Here is an 18,116-nt window from a genome sequence, read left to right as displayed (position 1 = left end):
ACGGTTCTAAACTCACAAGCCCTAATGAGCCGATTAACAGGGATGACTTATGTGTGACCTATCTGGTTGGGCAAGAGCCATGATGTTTGCCAGAGGGTTTCCCTTCATGGATTGTACAGATACAAGAAGATCGGCACATGGGAATGTCTTCAGGCATTGAGGCCTAGTGATTATTGTTTTAGACCAGTCACCTGAACATTGAGTTCATAATCCAGTATGTCAAGTTATAAATGTAATAAAATCTGGTCACTCGAGGGTTGAGGTCTGATATAATGACTGTAAAAGCTTCTGGATTGTCATTAAACCCTGTCCTGGCTCACTCGAAGCCTTTTTAAATAGATACAACTTACTGACCCACATTCTGTGCTGCATTATGCTCCCCCACCAGCAGGTTTGAAGATGGGACGTCACACAAAAATCCAGCGGATAGGCTTCCCATCATCTGCTGCCCATCCTCGGCCTGTCTGAAATTTTTTGGGGTGGAGGGGTAGTGTCAGGGTAAGCGTCAGGTCTATTGAGGCTCTTCAGTGGCTAATTAGTAGCCACTTAAGTACCTCCTGCCCCTGCCAGTATTTTTTATCCTTAACCATATGGACTCGTGTCGGCCTCCTGTGCTCACTGAATCCACCACCCCCCCCCCCCCCACCCCCTCCACCACTGAGACCCCTGACCCCAGATTTACCCGGGTTCCTCAGCACTGGAGTCCCAGCAGTGACCACCTCACCCAGCAACTGACCAATCCAATCTTCCTCCTGAGGAAGGGGCGGAAGTCTCTCCTTAAAGCAGCTAACGCTGCCCCCCCCGCCCAGTGTTAAATTACTGCTCGGCAGCTGTCAGGGCCGTGGGTGGCCTTTCCCCACCCTGGCTGGAACCACGGCGCACTGTAAAACCCTGCTCTAAGGCCGGTCAATACTTATTGCCCTCAAAGACAACTGGAGACGTGTGATGAACACCAGCCTGTCTCACATCCCGAGGAGGAATTACATTTCTAAAAGAAATGAGAAGCCAAGATGGTTTCTAACCCAAGGCACCATCAAGACTGAAGAGTATCAGAGAGAAGGCAGGCAGCAGGGCTAGGGTGAGCGATGATTTACATCAACTGGGATACCCTGGTGATAGTCATACAGCTGGAAGGTTGATGGGCAGAATCTTGTGCCCTGCCCTATGGCGGGTTTGGCATTGGGCTGTCAGTTAATCAGGCAGGGAGGTGATGGGTGGGCACCTGCCGCTGGCCCATCTCCACCCCCGAATTAAGTCCATGGCAAGAATGCCCATTTAAGGGCTTATTCCCCCCCCCGCCACTGGTGTTAACCCTGGGGTCCTCGCCATGCGGGGAGCATGACAAGCAAACTGCAGGCTCCCAGGAGAGAGCCCTTCGTTCAAAGGCACTCAATACCTGATCGAGGGACCTGGCATCAGGAAGGGGGGAACCCTCTGAGAGCCCCCCCCACGAACCCCTTCCTGGCATCACTGCCTTGGCCCCTCCTCGATGCAAAGTCTTGGGTGGGTGTAGTACCGGCAGCAGCCACCACCCCCCCCACCCCCCCACCCCACCCCAGTGGCGCTGCTGAGTACAGGAAGAGCTGCTGGCCTCTGATTGGCTGATAGCTATCAGTGGGCGGGACTTCTGCCCAGGGGTTCTTGCTGCCAGGGGGAAGGCCCATTGCTGGCCTGCCAAGCACCTGGGTGGCACAAGATGTGGCGGGTCACACCAAAAAAAAGAGTGGCTGAGACCCTGCTTCTTCCACAAGGCTCTGCCTGATTGCTGATAGAGGCTTGTTGTTCAGCGAAATGTCACTATCCTCAGGAAGGGGTAATAAGATGTAACTGGACACATCAGAAGAGTGAAGCCAGTGTCTGCTGAAACCAGCATCCCCATCGCTTAAAAATCCTAAAACACCTCTTGTAATTGCATCCTAGCTGATAATTATGATCTAGCGCTGAGATAGCGGGTGATTTATTTTGGGCAGACCTGCCCATTTAATTGGCTTCTCACCTTGTGGGTGGTAATGTGTTATCACTCTGATTAACAAATGTGGAAAAAAAGTGATTTAACTGCAGCTACTAATTAAATAATGAGTTCTTCCTCCTTGTATGTAACTAGTGGTGAAATGAAAACTCATTAAAACATCACTGCGGAGCAGCTCACTTCCCTCAGCTTTTCGTTCGCCTTCAGGGGTGGTGGTGACATCACTGGATTTACAATCCAGACACCTAGGCTAACGCTCTGGGGACGTTGGTTCAAATCTCACCCCGGCAGACGGGGGGAAATTTAAATTCAGTTAATGACTCTGGAATTATAAAACTAGTAACAGTGACCATTTAGGGAAGGAAATCTGCCATCCTTACCTGGTTTGGCCTACATGTGACTCCAGACCCACAGTTAACTCTTATCTGCCCTCCCAAGGACAATTGGGGATGGTGACCTTGCTAGTGATGCCCACATCCCATGAAAGAATTTTAAAAATCTTTTAATGTATTGAAAAACCTTGACATCACTGAACACCTTGGTTCACTCTTGAGTCAGAAGGTTGTAGGTCCCACTCCAGATCTAGGCTGGCACTCCAGTTCCACACCAAGGGTGTGCTGCACTGTTGGAGGTGTGGACTTTTGATTGAGCTATTAAGCTGAGGTGCCATCTGACCTCTCAATGGGATGTAAAGAATCCCACAATGCTTATCAACTTCAGTGCCCTGGCTAATATTTATCACTCAGCCAACACCATCACATTAATTAGCTATTATTTGTGTTGTTTATGGGATCTTGCTGTGTGCAAATTGGCTGCCGTGTTTCCTACACGATAACAGTGACTACACTTCAAAATAACTGCACTGTGGCTAAAGTTCTTTGGGATACTCTGAGGCTGTGAAAGGCAACGTAACAACCTAAGCTCTTTCTTTCTACATCTTCTATTCTGACCAATGCCTCGCACTAAATCCAGGTGGAAACAGTTACCAAAGGCACTCATTTCACCACAAGGCATGAATCAGCTTGAGCATTACTAGATTATTGGAAATGTCAAAGATCTAAGTGGACAGCAGAATGCAAGTGGGCTTTTAACTCAACGATTTCAGAACGCTGTGGTTGACTCAATGACCACAACCAAGCCATCAAATGTGTGAGGGATAGCGTGTTTCAGTAAGCTTGCACTATACTTTCACCTCTCGGGCCTGGATTTAGATCCAGCTCAGTCTGGCAGGATGAGATGCTCTCTCTTTCACTCTTGTCCTCGTTTCCCTCTCATGATCATTTTCCCGCCTTTGGCTGTGTTTGCCTGACCTCTTACATTCTTGTTTATTTCATCTTTTCATTCTCGTTTTGTCTTTTGTTTGTGAGGGCCATCAATATAAAACAGTCAATAATAAACCCAGTGAGGAAATCTGGAGAAACGTCTTTATCTAGAGAGTGGTGGGAATGTGGAATTCGCTCCCACAGGGAGTAGTTGAGGTGAATGGCTTAGATTCCTTCAAGGTGAAGGTAGATAAAACACATGAGGGGAATGGGAATCAAAGATTATTCAGAGAGAGTGAGATCAAGAGGGGGTGGGAGAGACTTGTGTGGCGCATAAATGCCACATGGACCACCGGATAGATACATGGATGGGAGAGGTCTGGAGGGTTATGGACTAGGTGCAGGTCAATGGGACTAGTGGAATAATATTTCGGCACAGACTAGAAGGGCTGAATGGCCTGTTTTTCTGTGCTGTAAATTCCATATGATCTTACCTTTTCTTTACTCTTACTCTGTTGATCTTTCATTTTTTTCCCCTTGAGAATAGTTCCAGGGGTGAGAGATTTCTATTACCAGGATAGATTGGGGAAGCTGGACTTGTCCTCCTTAGAGAAGAGAAGGTCGAGAGGCTCAAATTCATGAGGGCTCTAGACAGAGTAGATAGGGGGAAACTTCTCAGTTTGGAAGGATCGAGACCCGGAAGACACCGATTTAACATGTTCGGCATAAGCATGATCAGCGCCACGAGGACAAGCTTTTTCACGCAGCGAGTGGTTAGGATCTGGACTGCAGCGCCTGGGAGTGTGTTGGAGGCAGGTTCGACTGGGGCTTATGAACATACCTACGAATTAGGAGCAGAAGTAGGCCCATTGAGCCTGCTCCGCCGCTTAATAGGATCATTGCTGATCTGTTCGTGTTTCGAATTCCACATTCACATCTGCCCTTTCAAACGGGAAGTCGGTGATTAACTAAATGAGAAATAAAGCACGGCTAGGTGGGGTAGTGGGGCTAACTTAGTTGCTGTAAATGGATAGCCAGCATGGAGCTAGCAGATTGAATGGCCTTCTCCTGTGCTGTAACCATTCTACGATTCTATTCTCACCTGCAAGAACAGCAGAGGCACAGCTCAGAGCCGACAACAGGCTGAGCTTTCCTGTGCATCAAGAAATTGGAGCTGTTGAGCTTGGGTAGCACAATAAATATTAATTTGCTTAGTGTCTATTTGCTTACTGGGCTGTAGTATATTAATCAAGGAGAGGGGGAGAAATTGGTCACCCTAAATACGAAACTGCTCTGACTGCGATGTGAAGGGCTGCTTCATGCTTTCTGACGCCTGACTCATCAGGTCAGTTAAGTTTATTTTTCTCGCTATGTATGAGCCACTCGTTTGCCCTCCTGCACAGAGCAGCGCTAGGTTACAGTGGCCACCGCTCAAGGGTAAAGATTTCATCCTGTTGTTAAATGCACACGGGGGTCGGTTAACCCGGTTGGCTAGCTGGCTAGTGTGTGGTTCAGAACCATGCCAACAGCATGGATTCGATTCCTGCTCCAGCTGAGGCAGAGTAGTGATGTGCCTCCTTACCCTACCCCTGAGCCGAGAGTGAAAGGCATTACCACCAAGGAAAGGGCTCAGGGTGAAGCATCAGCTGACAAGGAGGCTTTGGGCAGAGCACCCATGGAATGGGTTGGAGTTAAACATGTGTCATCACCTCTTTCCTCATTGAATCTCCCATCTTTATGTTCAGACTGTTGGCCAATCTCATTCTTTGACCAGTGATGCTGTTGTCTGGTCTCCGGGGGTAGAGAGGGTGACAGTCTGGTCATCCCCTCCCTCTTTCTCTCTATAAGGGGAAAAAGAAAGAATTTGGCATTTCTACAAAGTCTTTCACAAACGAGACACTCCAAAGCACTTTACAACCAATTAAGTACTCATTAATTACTGTGAGAATGTGGAAAACCCAGCAGCCAATTTGAGCGCGGCAAGCTCCCACAAAGAGCAATACGTTAATGGCCAGATAATCTGGTTTATTGGTGTGGGTTAAGAGGTAAATATTACCCAGGACACTGGGGAGAATTCCACTGAAAATGGCACCATGAGGACAGTAGAGTCGGAAAGCTCGTATGATGAGCACCTTTCTAGGGGTCGCTTCAACTGACGTGTACCTACACCACATGGACTGCAGCCAGCTTCAAGAAGGCAGCTCACTACTACCTTCTCAAGGGGCAATTAGGGGTGGGCAATAAATGCCGGTCCAGCCAGCGACGCCCGCATCCTGTGAAAGAATGAAAAAGAGCAAACTCGGAAAACCCTGAGGATTTGAGGGCTAAAAGGCCCATTAGAACTCTGTGGGGGGATCTTTATTCTATGCCAATGCTAGCTCGAACCTGGGAGTAGTTGACAGAGACAGTAAACACCTGAATTGGCAAAACTATTCAAAATCTTGTCCTTATATAGGGTTGTCGAACCCCTTCAATAATCGCAGTGCTAAATATCTTCATGCAATTTTTAAGGACAGTGAGAATGCCCAGTAAGGTTTCTCTTTAAGCAGATAAATCCTTCACTGTCCACAACACTTGTATTATTTTCCTGCACATCACCTGACCCCTATCACCTCCAAGCCTTTTCCATACGCCTATCCTGTTTCCACCATGGCCGCTGGTGGAATTTTAAATTCAAAATTTAGAATTTGAAGTGAGTCTACTGGTGACCATGAAACCCAGGCACATCTGGGTCACTAATTCCCTTCAGGGAAGGAAATCTGCCATTCTTACCTGGTCTGGCTTACCTGTAGCTCCTCTGAAATGGCCTAGCAAGCCACTCAGTTGTATCAAACCGCGCCAGATGAAACTGGACAAACAACCTGGCATTGTCCTCAAGTACCGGAAACAAAAATGGCAAAACCGGGCTTGCAAAGTCCTCCTTATGAACATCTGGGGGCTTCTGCCAAAGTTTGGAGAGCTGTCCCACAGACCAGTCAAGCAACAACCAGACACACCGTTATGTCCCAGACACCACCATCACCATCCCTCGGTGTGTCCGGTCCCATCGGCAGGACAGACCCTGGAGAAGCGGCTGTATGAGGTATACAGTTGGAAGGCACTTGTCCTGGGAGTCCTCAACATGGACTCCATGAAGTCTCATGGACATCAAGTCAAATGTGGGCAAGGAAACCTTAGCATATACTGCCTTCCCTCAACTGATGAATCAGTACTTCTGCCTGTTGAACACCAATTGGAAAAAGCACTGAGGGTGGCAAGGGTGCAAAATGTACTCTATGTGGGGTACTTCAATGTCCTTCACCAAGTATGGCTTGGTAGCACCACCACAGACCGAGCTGGCCGAGTCCTAAAGGACATAGCTGCTAGACTGGGTCTGCAGCAAGCGGTGAGAGAACCACCAAGAGGGAAAAAATATACTTGACCTCATCCTCACGAATCCACCTGTTGCAGATGCACCTGCCCATGAGAGTATCGGAGTGACTAATGCAGGGTCCTTGTGAGATGAAGTTCCATCTTCACATTATCTTCACACTCCATCGTGTTGTGTGGCACTACCACCATGCTAAATGGGATAGATTTCAAACAGGTCTAGCAACTCAAAACTGAGCATCCATAAGGCACTGTGGGCCAACAGCAGCAGCAGAATTGTACTCGAACACAATCTGTAACCTCACAGCCCAGCATATCCCCCACTCTCCCATCACCATCAAGCCAAGGGATCAACCCTGGTTCAATGAAGAGTGCAGGAGGGCATGCCAGGAGCAGCACCAGGTGTATCTAAAAATAAGGTGTCAACCTGGTGAAGGTACAACACAGGACTACTTGCGTGGCAAACAGTGTAAGCAGCAGGTGATAGAGCTAAGCGATTTCACAACCAATGGATCAGATGTAAGCTCTGCAGACCTGCCACATCCAATCGTTAATAGTGGTGAACCCCAGAGGTGAGGTGAGAGTGACTGCTCTTGACGTCAAGGCAGCATTTGACCGAGTGTGGCATCAAGGAGCCCTAGCAAAAGTGGAGTCAATGGAACTCCTACAGTGATGTCCTGGGGCTAAGATGACTGACCTCCAACAGCCAGAACCATCTTCCTTTGTGCTAAGTAGGACTCTAACCAGCAGAGAGTTTTGCCCCTTAATTCCCATTAATCCCCCTGATTCCTGGGCTGGAAGCACTGAGAGGTGTCCACGTGGCTGCACTTTAAGTACGGCTCTCGGTGTGAGGAAGCGGCGATGTGATGGCGTGGTGGGAAATGAGAGCTCACTTGCCTTTGAAATGGCGTGTTGCCTGGGAATGCATGATTAATGAGGCGGGATACGATGGGTGCTGCAGCCTGAAATGCAGTCATCGTGGCCGGCGGGTGGAACATTCTTTCTGCCGCCCGCTACTGCATTTAGTGCAAATCTGGGACGATTCCACCCGGAGAGGCTTAGAGAGGGAATTCCAGAGCTTAGGACCCAGGCAGCTGAAGATGAAATTGGGGATTTCCAAGAAGCCAGAATTGGAAAGAGCACAGAGATCTGAGGGGGCTGTTGGGCTGGAGGAAGTTACAGAGATAGGGAAGGTTTGGACCAGGGGCAGGGGGTGGGGGGATGTGGTGGATGGGTGAGTGTTTATGAGGCCGTGGAGGGATTTCAAACAAGGATGAGAATTTTAAAATCAAACAGTTGCCAATGTCAGTCAGCTAATCTCTGTCAGGGCAGGAAACGCACCCTCCTTACACAGTGCGCTGTACACCTTGGTACTTGGTAAGTTTTCCCTCCATAATTTTCCACAGGAGGTGCACAATGAGCGCAGTCAATGTTCACTTTAATTCAAAATAGTTCAACAGATTTTCCTTAAATGACTCCTTACTGGTTTGTGGAAGATTGTCCCAGTCCTTAATTGTTCTTGGGAAAAAGGAGTTAGTAATGGAAGCGTGTTAGGGTGCGTATCGTTGGGGTTGTTGGTTATGAGTTTACCGGACTCCAGTCCACACCAACATGGTTTACTTGCAACTGAATTGAACCAACAAACTAGCTAGTTTTCTCAAACTGCTACAAAGAATAATTGCGGTGATTTAAGGAAAAGGACCACACCATCTTCAGGACAATTGGGGATGGACGATAAATGCTGGCCTTGCCAATATTGCCCAATCCCCGAGAATGAATATTCCAAAAAAAATTGTTCCTCAATCCTGTCAGGGAAGGGGGACAGTATAAAAGATTCAAGAGACCATTAGATGTTAGCTTTTGAAGGAATAAAGGATAGAATTAGGTACAAAAATAAAAATACCTGGAAAAACTCAGCAGGTCTGGCAGCATCTGCAGAGAGAGGTTGTTCCACTCCACAGATGCTGTCAGACCTGCTGAGTTTTTCCAGGTATTTTTATTTTTGTTTTGGATTTCCAGCATCCGCAGTTTTTTTGCTTTTATCATAGAATTAGGGTAGTTGGAGTTGAGGTCAAATGTTATTGTACTTGAGTGTACAGAGATTAGACCAGACCCTCAGGAATAACTGCTTAGGACCACTTAGTTACCTTGATACAAAAACCTTCCAATTCAGCAGCAAACCCTCCCTCACGAGACCACAATGCTCCTCAAGATTCAGTACAGCTGAGGACTGGGATGGTTTGCTCAGGGATGTTGGTGAGATCAAGAGAATGCCATTGAGCATGAAATGCAACAAGACCTGCGGCTTGAAAAGAGCACTTTCACTCATGCGTGAATCCTGTGATGGCCTTGACTTTGTAGCATTCGCTTGTTTTCTCTCGTTACTTTCTCAGAAAGTAAGAAAAATAATCTTCAACCGCACGGTTGTGCAGGAGAGGTGGGGGGGGGGGGGGTAGAAAGGAAAGGAGGCACCGAGGGATATGTTAGCGCCACTCTCTGCAGCACACGCGGCTGATGCAGTTGTTGGCTTGGGTAGGAGCTGTGCCCCAAATGGGGTCAGTTCGCTGCTTGCTAATTGTTCCCACACTTCTTGTAGTGAGGGGACGCTTCAGCTCATGACTGAAAATCCCACACCTGGGATGTGTTCGAGGTTTACAGCTCTGCCCAACAGGAGGCTGGAATGCAAAAAAAAAAAGCCGCATAAGGTTCCAGTTATAGTGGTGAAGGGACCGTGGGAAGGTTGCCTAGGACTGGCTCCCCAATGCAGCACCCCCCCCCGCTCAATGCCAGTGAAATTTCCCAGCGGTGGATTGGGCAGCTGCCAAAAGGAGGCGGGCAGCTAATTTAAATAATTAAAGGCCCCATTAAAAAGGCCCGCGAGCATTTTGAGCCTCTCCGTGTTGAGAGACCCGCTGGAAATCCGACCTGCCTCAGCAGCACCCGTCTCTCACGGGGGCGAGGGAAGGGTGGTGGTCGGGGGTGGGGGTGGTGGGGGTGGTCTGCCGAGGCCTCAGAGAGCTGGCAGCCCTTTGACCGGGGCTGGCAGCCTCTAAACCTTACCCGCCACCCCTGAGTTGGACGGCGAACCCGCAGGCAGCCAATCAGGAGCCCGCCTGCAGGGAGATCACCCTGCCCACTCTCGCTGCTGTCAGGTCCGAGCCCAGGGACCTCCATCGCATCCCGGTGTCGTAGCCCCGGAGCCTCGGGAATAATTTCAAGCCCACCCTTCTCCATGTCTACCCAATCAAACCCCTTCAGATCTCTCCTCAGGTCACCAGGGGGGTCATCTGGCTCAGTAAGTGGCGCTCGTGCCCCGGAGCCTGAAGCTCCAGGTTCAAGTTCCGCCCACGGTGTGATGGCTACGGAAGGTATGTTCATAACCCGATCCAATGGGTTAAGTATCAACCTGTAAATCCTTCTAACACGCATCAATGACAGGCCTGAATGGGGTTAAGGCCAAATTCCTCTTCGTTCTTTTGCTTAAAAAAAAACAAAGCCTTTTAGTCCATGGCCATACTGCGATATTGAAAGTCTGTAGGTAAATTCACAAATTCTTCAAGTGACAGCAAATGTTGTTCCACTTATGGTTACCTGTAAAAAGAAAAAAACCCACAAATGCTCCATTCTGCTTGGGGCAAAATAGGTTCATTCATCCAAACACGTGTGAGAATTCAGAAACTTAAGATTTTATAATGCCCAGTATAAATTAATAAATCCATTTTCATTCAGCAAAGTTAAGAGCTGTGGTGAGCCTAAACATTTAACAAAAAAAAAGTTAATTCTCCGCTAGCTATGAAAGGGGTGCAGCAAATGTTCTCAAATGGGTGTAACGATGTCAGCACCCTTTTGTTCTAATGGCCCAGAGCTCATGAACTGTTTTGTTTTTGAACGAATCTCTCCTTTTAAACCGTTTCTTTGCCGTGTCCAATCTCAAAATTTTCCATTCTCTTTGTGATAATGGTGTCAGGGGTAAATCTTCAAACTTTGGAACTTGGGACATTTGAAGTTATTCAAAACTTGCTGCCATCAACCTATTGGACATGGTGACTAAAATCGAAAATAGCTGGAAAAACTCAGCAGGTCTGACAGCATCTGTGGAGAGGAAGATAGAGTTAACGTTTTGAGTCCATGTGACTCTTCATCAGAATCTTCATCTGATGAAGATTCAAACGGACTCGAAACGTTAACTGTCTTCCTTGCCACAGATGCTGTCAGACCTGCTGAGTTTTTCCAGCTATTTTTGTTTTTGTTTCAGATTTCCAGCATCCGCTGTATTTTGCTTTTATCTGAACATTGAGACTACCTCGTTCTCACATGTGTGAATTTGTATCCAGATTAAAATTCCCAAATGTTTAACAAAATACTCTGGAATTATGATTCTGGCCAGCAACCTGGACTCCGTGTTCATAACTTGAAAATTTTAATTTATTCATTACACTTCCCTTTTGTTAGTTTTTAAACTTAAAGTACTGAAACTACTGCCACAAAATCACAATATCGGGAAGAGAAACATTAAAGTTTGAAGCACACGAACATCACCCACACAAAAATCAGTTTATTCCACACAGACACACACACACACACACACACACACACACACACACACACACACACACACACACACACACACACACACACAGACAAAAAATAGCATGTGCTTTTTACTTGTTTTACTTCCTTAAACTTCTGAACTGCCTGTAATGAAAACTCAAAACATTCACAGGAAAATCTTAACATATTTAGGCCAAAACTATATATAAAAAAAACCTGTAAGCTCCCACACAAAACATATGCAATCACACAGTTCCTCCCAGCTCGCACAATTCAAGCAGTCAAGTCTCAGCATTCTCTCACAGCTACAGGCAGTCTCTTAAAGAGACACCCTCACAACCCCTTAATCAAAATAAAATGAAACACAGAATTTTCCATTCTCTTTCGCTAAATGTATCTTTCCCCATTCAAACTAACTTCCAATTCCTGATGTTATCCGCATTACCCACTCTGTCCTGATTCAAAATCTCAGACTCATTCTCATCTCTCACATCATTACCTCCTGCACAATCTCTCTTTCTTAACCTGGGAGAGATGCGATAACACAAGATCCCAACACTAATTCCACGTCCCTCGAGACCATGCTTATAATTCTCACATTTAACTGGTCATTGACTTCTCACAAACCCATAATTAAACCTTAAATTGAATTGACATAGACAAGCTCAATAATCCCTTTCCCGCTTTCATATTCCTATGCGCCTAGCAATATGAACTCCGACATTGAGGTGAACTCAAAGGGCCAATTGTATCCCCAGATGGCAAGCTCCGGGGGTTGGGGTGGGGAGAGAAATAAAAACTAATTAAGAGTTTAAGCCAGTTTAGAGCCTCAAAGATAATATAAATGTACACACTCATTAAACAAACACGTCAAGAAAGTGAAAAGGTACCCAGACCACAAGAGGTGACACAAGTCCAGCGCTCACAGACACCCAAGGAAACCACATCCAGACAGGAAAAAGATTTGTGCCTCAACAAAATACTCAAACAAACTTAATTATTCACACACAGGTTATTTCTCGGCTTCCCTTTGTTGCCTTTTCACACCGTATCTTAACTAACACGTGAGCCTCTGAACTTAATTTCTTACATTCCCCCCACCCCAACCCGCTCGCTCACATTTCCAGAACCGCTTCACCCAATTCAGGGTCATGGGGAGCCAGAGCCTAACCCGACAGGCAATGGGTGCTAGGCAGGGTACACCCAGGACAGGACGCCAGTCCATCACAGGGCACACACACACACATACACATACATTAAGGGGCAATTTAACCGTAGCCAATCTGCCTAACCAGCATGTCTATGGGCAGTGGGAGGAAACTGGAGCACCCAGCGGAAACCCACGCGGACATGGGGAGAAGGTGCAAACTCCACACAGACAGACACCAGAGGTCAGAATCGAACCCAGGTCCCAGGAGCTGTGAGGCAGCAGCCACCCCTTTCCCCTGACCTATTTTCTTTAATCTCAAACTCTCTTTTGTACCTCCACCTTGTGGCATTGTGGGATGTAGAATAACAGGTTTGTTTTACTTTACTGTCTGACTCCTGAAAAGCCCTGTCACGTTTCTCAGCGCAGTGAAGACCCCCAACTGAATTGTCTTTACTCTTTTCAGCTCTGAGCCTTTTGTCATCCATCTGTCCTTGGACATCTGCTTCTTCTTCATAAGGGACCCTCTCCCCATCTTCTAGACTCTGCGTGTGCAGAGTCTGAGCCTGGTTAAGAGACAGCTTGTCTACCTCATCCCCCTCCAGGATAACCTGAGCCCACCTCTGTTTAAGAGGCAATTCCCCAGCCACGTACTTTGTGCCTAACCCATCCATAGTGTGTTCTGCCATTTCTTTAACTTCAGGATTCCTGGGCTTGCTTGCCAAATCCTGTAAGGCCCCCTACCTGGTCTAGAACACGGGTTCCCATCTCAGAATTAGGGATTGATTGTTTAACACTCAGGTGAGGAGGAGTTTCTTCACTCAGAGGGTTGTGAATCTTTGGAATTCTCTATGCATTTGGATGTTCAGCTGTTGAATATATTCAAGACTGAAGTAGATAGATTTTCAGATATTTATGGGAATAAGGGACATGGGGAGGGTGTGGGAAGGTGGAATTGAAATGGAAGATCAGCCATGATCTTATTGAATAGTGGAGCACGCTCAAAGTGCCAAATGGCTTTCTCCAGCTCCTGTTTCTTGCGTTCTTTCTCCCTACACTTACCATATTGTATCTTCCCTGTATTCCTGTAGTCTCTATATCCTCTCTACAATGTGTAGCCTCTCTACCCATTCCCTGTTCCTCATTTTATAACCCGGCCTGCGTCCTTATTGCATGCAGTTCTGTCCGTGTTCACTCGTTTCTAATCTTACACCTCAGTCTGAATCAGATATCTTCAGGAACTAAAGCTGTGTGACCCAGTCCGTGTAAAGGGCAATCACGTGAACATAAAAGATTAAGGGGTGGTCTAATGGAAATAGATAATGAAAAGATTCGATAGGGTAGATAGAGACAAACTATTTCCTCCGCTGGGGTAGTCCAGGATAAAAGGGCGTTACCTTAAAACTAGAGCCAGGCCTTTTAGGGATGTTGTCAGGAAGCACTTCCTCATATTCCCCGCTAAAAATCGCAAATGCTGGGGGTCAATTGAAAATTTCAAAAAGGAGACGGATGCATTTCTTGTTGGATAAGGGGACTAAAAGTAATGGAACCAAGGCAGCCAATTCATTACCGAATTGATTAGTGGAGCAGGCTCGATGGGGCTAAGTGGTCTCCCCTGTGTCTATATTCCAATCAGAGGTCAGAGGTGAGGTACTGCCTGGAATAAAGACTCCTCATTTTTGCTGATTTTAGTGCTCATCAAAGTGAGAGGAAGGGTATGGAGTCACTTGCAGTCTTGACCCCAATGTGTGGCATTAAGACTCTCAGTAAGATACCAAGCTCCCCCTACTTTGTTCCACAGCTTGCTTTAATAGCATGCTTAAGAGATTGCCAATGACTGCGCAATTGATATTCCTCAGTTTCTCAGATGAACTCTCTTTGTGATTGCAGACTGATATTAATACTTGCATGAATATAACACCTCAAGCTGTCACATTGAAAAGGGTTAGAGCGAGTGATGGAGGCAGGTTCAATCAAAAGAAAATTGGAGCGTTATTGGAAGAGAAAGGATTTGCAGAGCTACGGGGAAAAAGGAGGGGGAGTGGCACTCAGCGAGTCAGTCTCGCCGAGAGCCAGCACAGAGACAACGGGCCGAATGGCTGTATTCATTCTCTGATTCTATTCTACATATCACACCGCAGAGTATTTGTTGAGTGTAGTGACCGTTGTCACGTCGGAAAATGCAACAGTCATTTCAACACCCGACTCCCCACCCCAAATCAGCAATGAGATAACGATCCAGGTAAAACTGCGATGGGGATGGTGGATGAGGAATGATACGTTGCCATTGAGAATTAAATCATGGGCAATTTAGTGTTGTGAATTGACTACTTACAAAAAGGCTGGCTGATAGATTTATTCTGTAATAGTGAGAGGGACATCGGGAATTGGGCAAGGCTTTGAGATTGCTTTGTCTCAGCCTGACTGTGTTTGTAGAATTTAGTCTATGGAGTTCCTATTCCCTATCTGTACACATGTTTTATAAATGTACTGGCATGGTTCCTGGAGCCTATTCTTGCAGTTAAAATGCATTTTAATCATGTGGAGAATAGACTAGCAATAAAAATGGGGCTTCCATCAAAAGCTATCCGTTCTTTTAAACTAGTAACGATTTTGATTTTAAAATTATTTTTCAAATTGATTTACTGCACTCAGCAACTATTTCAGACCTTTTTTGTTTTAAGATCCCACCCCTCCTCCACACTGTCACTTACTGCACAAGTACCAATCTTGCCTGGAAGGGCCAGAGTATTGTTTGAAAACCACTTTCATGTGAGTCTGCACAGAGGCAGTGGGACAGAATTAATGGAGGCAGTGCGGATTGATCTTTTTACTTATTTTTTCATGGGATCGCTGACTAGGTCAGCATTTATTGCCCTTGTTTAGAGGCAGCTGGTCTGGAGTCACACATAGGCCAGACCAGGTAAGGACAGCAGATTTCTTTCCCTAAAGGGTGTTAAGTGAACCAGCTGGTTTTAAACCAACAATGGCTTCATGGTCATCATGACTTTTAATAGGTGTTTTTTTTTATTGAATTCAAATTTCACCATCTGCCATGGTGGGATTTGAACCTGGGTCCCCAGAGAATTACCCTGGGTCTCTGGAATACCAGTACAGTGACAATACCAATACTCCACCACCTCCCCAAGAGTGACGTTTGCGTTTTGGACTACCATAGGGATTAGTGAAGACCTGGGCTGGGCGATTCCACAGGACAACTCCTGCTCTGCTGCTGCATGCCACCTCCCCCCCCCCCCCCTCCCCGAATGTATGGTGCAATCCCTGTTTACTCATGTGACTGAGATTCCTGCAGCGCTACTGGCAAAGCATTGATGGCAGAGTGGGGGCAGCAGTGAGGAAGCGATCAGAACAGCCTCCATATTTGTTATATTTTGTTTATATATAGAAATATTGAAACATGCTGAGTTACAATGAAATATAAATTAAACCAGGAATCCCAGATTGGATGAATAGGGCAATTAATAAGGAAATAACCCTGACGATTATGTTGCCAGCTGGGGCTCAATGGGTAGACTCTCTTGCCTCCAAGTTAAAGTGTCATGGCTTCAACTCACCCTCCTGAGACTCGATCACAAAATCAGCACTAGTTCAGCACTAAGGGAGTGCTGCACTGTCAGAGATGCTGTCTTTCAGATGAAGTGTTAAACTGAGGCCATGCCTGCCCTCTCAGGTGTGTGTAAAAGATCTCATAACAATATTCAAAGGAGAGCAGGGCAGTTCTGTCCTGGTATCCTGGCCAAGTATTTATCCTCAACCAATATCACTGGAACAGATTATATGATCTCATTCTAATTACTGTTTATGGGAGCTTGCTGTACACAAATTGTTTTTTTTTTAAAATTCATTCATTGGATGTGGGCATTGCTGGCTAGGCCAGCATTTATTGCCCATCCCCAATTGCCCTTGTTCAGAGGGCATCTTAGAGTCAAGCTCGTTGCTGTGGGTCTGGAGTCACATGTAGGCCAGACCAGGTAAGGACAGCAGATTTCCTTCCCTAGCCATTTTTCTACATTACAACACCAATTGCAGGTCAATAAGCTGCATTGGCTGTAAAGCACTTTGGGGTGTCCCAAGGTTATGGAAGATGCAGTGGAGATGCAAGTCTTTCTTTTTATTACATCGTGGGACTGGGGAGTGAAATATGATCAATTTTAAAGTTGTCCTGCAGTCAGTGCTTGCAAAGACTCAGAGAGTAAGACTTTGAAAAAGCAAGCTTCAAAAGGATGAGGGCTGAACTGTGGGATGTATTGCTAAAAGCTTTCTGTTGAGAATGAATCATGTAAAACTATAAATATTGAAATATGCAATATGATAAATACCCTAATGACAATGAAACGTAGATTAATTGAACAATGCCAAATTGGATAAATGGGGCAATAAAAATGGTAATAGAATGGAGTCGATATAAGAACAAAGGGGCTAGAAATAGGTAGCAGTAATCTGTCTCAGGGCAGATGCCATTGCCCCATCTAACCTATTTTTAAAAATCTCCCATCGGCTTTCTTACTGCAATTCTGTAACAGCCCTTTCCTAACAGTAATTCATCCACTTAGTTTTTAAACTGTACCATCAGTTCCTGTTCCGCCAAACCCGCTCTCAATTTATCAAAGAATTTTAAGGGTGTTTTTCATGGACCTCAGGAAATCCCAAAGTTCTTTACTGTCAATTAGACACTTTCTTTATGAAATGGAATCACCCGTTTTAAACATAACAGCCAGTTTTTTTGCGCAACAAGCTCCCACGTGATGATGGTCTTCGTAATTATGTGTTTTCTTTTAATGATGCTGGTTGAAGTGTAAGTGTTGGTGATTCTGTTCCTGCACAATACAGTAACATTTGTAACGTCTAAAGGTGCCATGTGGCACAATCTGGTGCCCACCTGGATATTGCCTAATGGCTGGTCCTCATGTGCGAAGTGAATGTCCTGCATGGGGAGCACCATTACAGTCAAGCCCACTCCTGTCCTCCCTCCGAGAATGGCCATAAGATACCTGCCACACCAGTAGCCAAACTGAGTGCAATGACTGAGGAAGTCGATTTAGGACTCTTACTCTTCTGATGGGACTAATCAGGACATTGGTGCCATCAAACAAGATCATCTAACAAAATCAATACAAACAAAGGTAGGAAAGCAAGTTGTGAGGAAGATACAAAGGGTCTTCAAAGGGATATAGACAGGTTAAGTGAATGGATAAAGATTGGCAGATGGGAAAATGTGAGGTTGTCCATTTTGGCAGGAAGAGTAGAAAAGTAGCATATTATTAAAATGGAGAGAGACTGCCGAATTTTATGGTACAGAGGGATCTGGGTGTCCTGATACATGAATCACGAAAAGTCAGCATGCAGGTACAGCAAGTGATTAGGAAAGCAAATGGAATGTTGGTCTTTATTGCAAAGGGGATGGAGTATAAAAATAAGGAATCTTGCTACAACGGTATAGGACCTTGGTGAGTCCACACTTAGAGTACTGTGTACAGTTTTGGTCTATTTATTTAAGGAAGGACAAATTTGCATTAGTAGCAGCTCAGATAAGGCTCACTAGGCTGATTCCTAGAATGTGGGGTTTGTCTTATGAGGAAAGGTTGAGCAGATTAGGCTTATATTCATTGGTGTTTAAAAAATGAGAGGTGATCTTATTGAAACATATAAGATTCTGAAGAGGATTGACAGGGTAGATACTGAGAGGACGTTTCCCCTCAAGGGGGAATGTAGAACTAGGGGGCAAGTTCCAAAATAATGGGTCCCCCATTTAAGATGGAGATGAGGAGGAATTTCTTATCTCAGAGGGTAGCGTTTA

At 45.9% G+C, this 18,116-nt stretch overlaps 1 protein-coding gene across 1 annotated transcript in view; it reads left to right on the top strand.

Annotated features, from left to right (window-relative positions):
• crtac1b (cartilage acidic protein 1b) overlaps positions 1–18,116 on the top strand; it is a 288,806-nt gene that overhangs the window by 78,169 nt on the left and 192,521 nt on the right. The window lies entirely within an intron of this gene.

Source organism: Carcharodon carcharias, chromosome 17, assembly GCF_017639515.1.
Source record: "Carcharodon carcharias isolate sCarCar2 chromosome 17, sCarCar2.pri, whole genome shotgun sequence".
NCBI lineage: Eukaryota > Metazoa > Chordata > Chondrichthyes > Lamniformes > Lamnidae > Carcharodon > Carcharodon carcharias.
The sequence above is the reverse complement of the archived record's forward strand: the minus strand, read 5'-3'. Positions and strand labels throughout refer to the sequence as shown.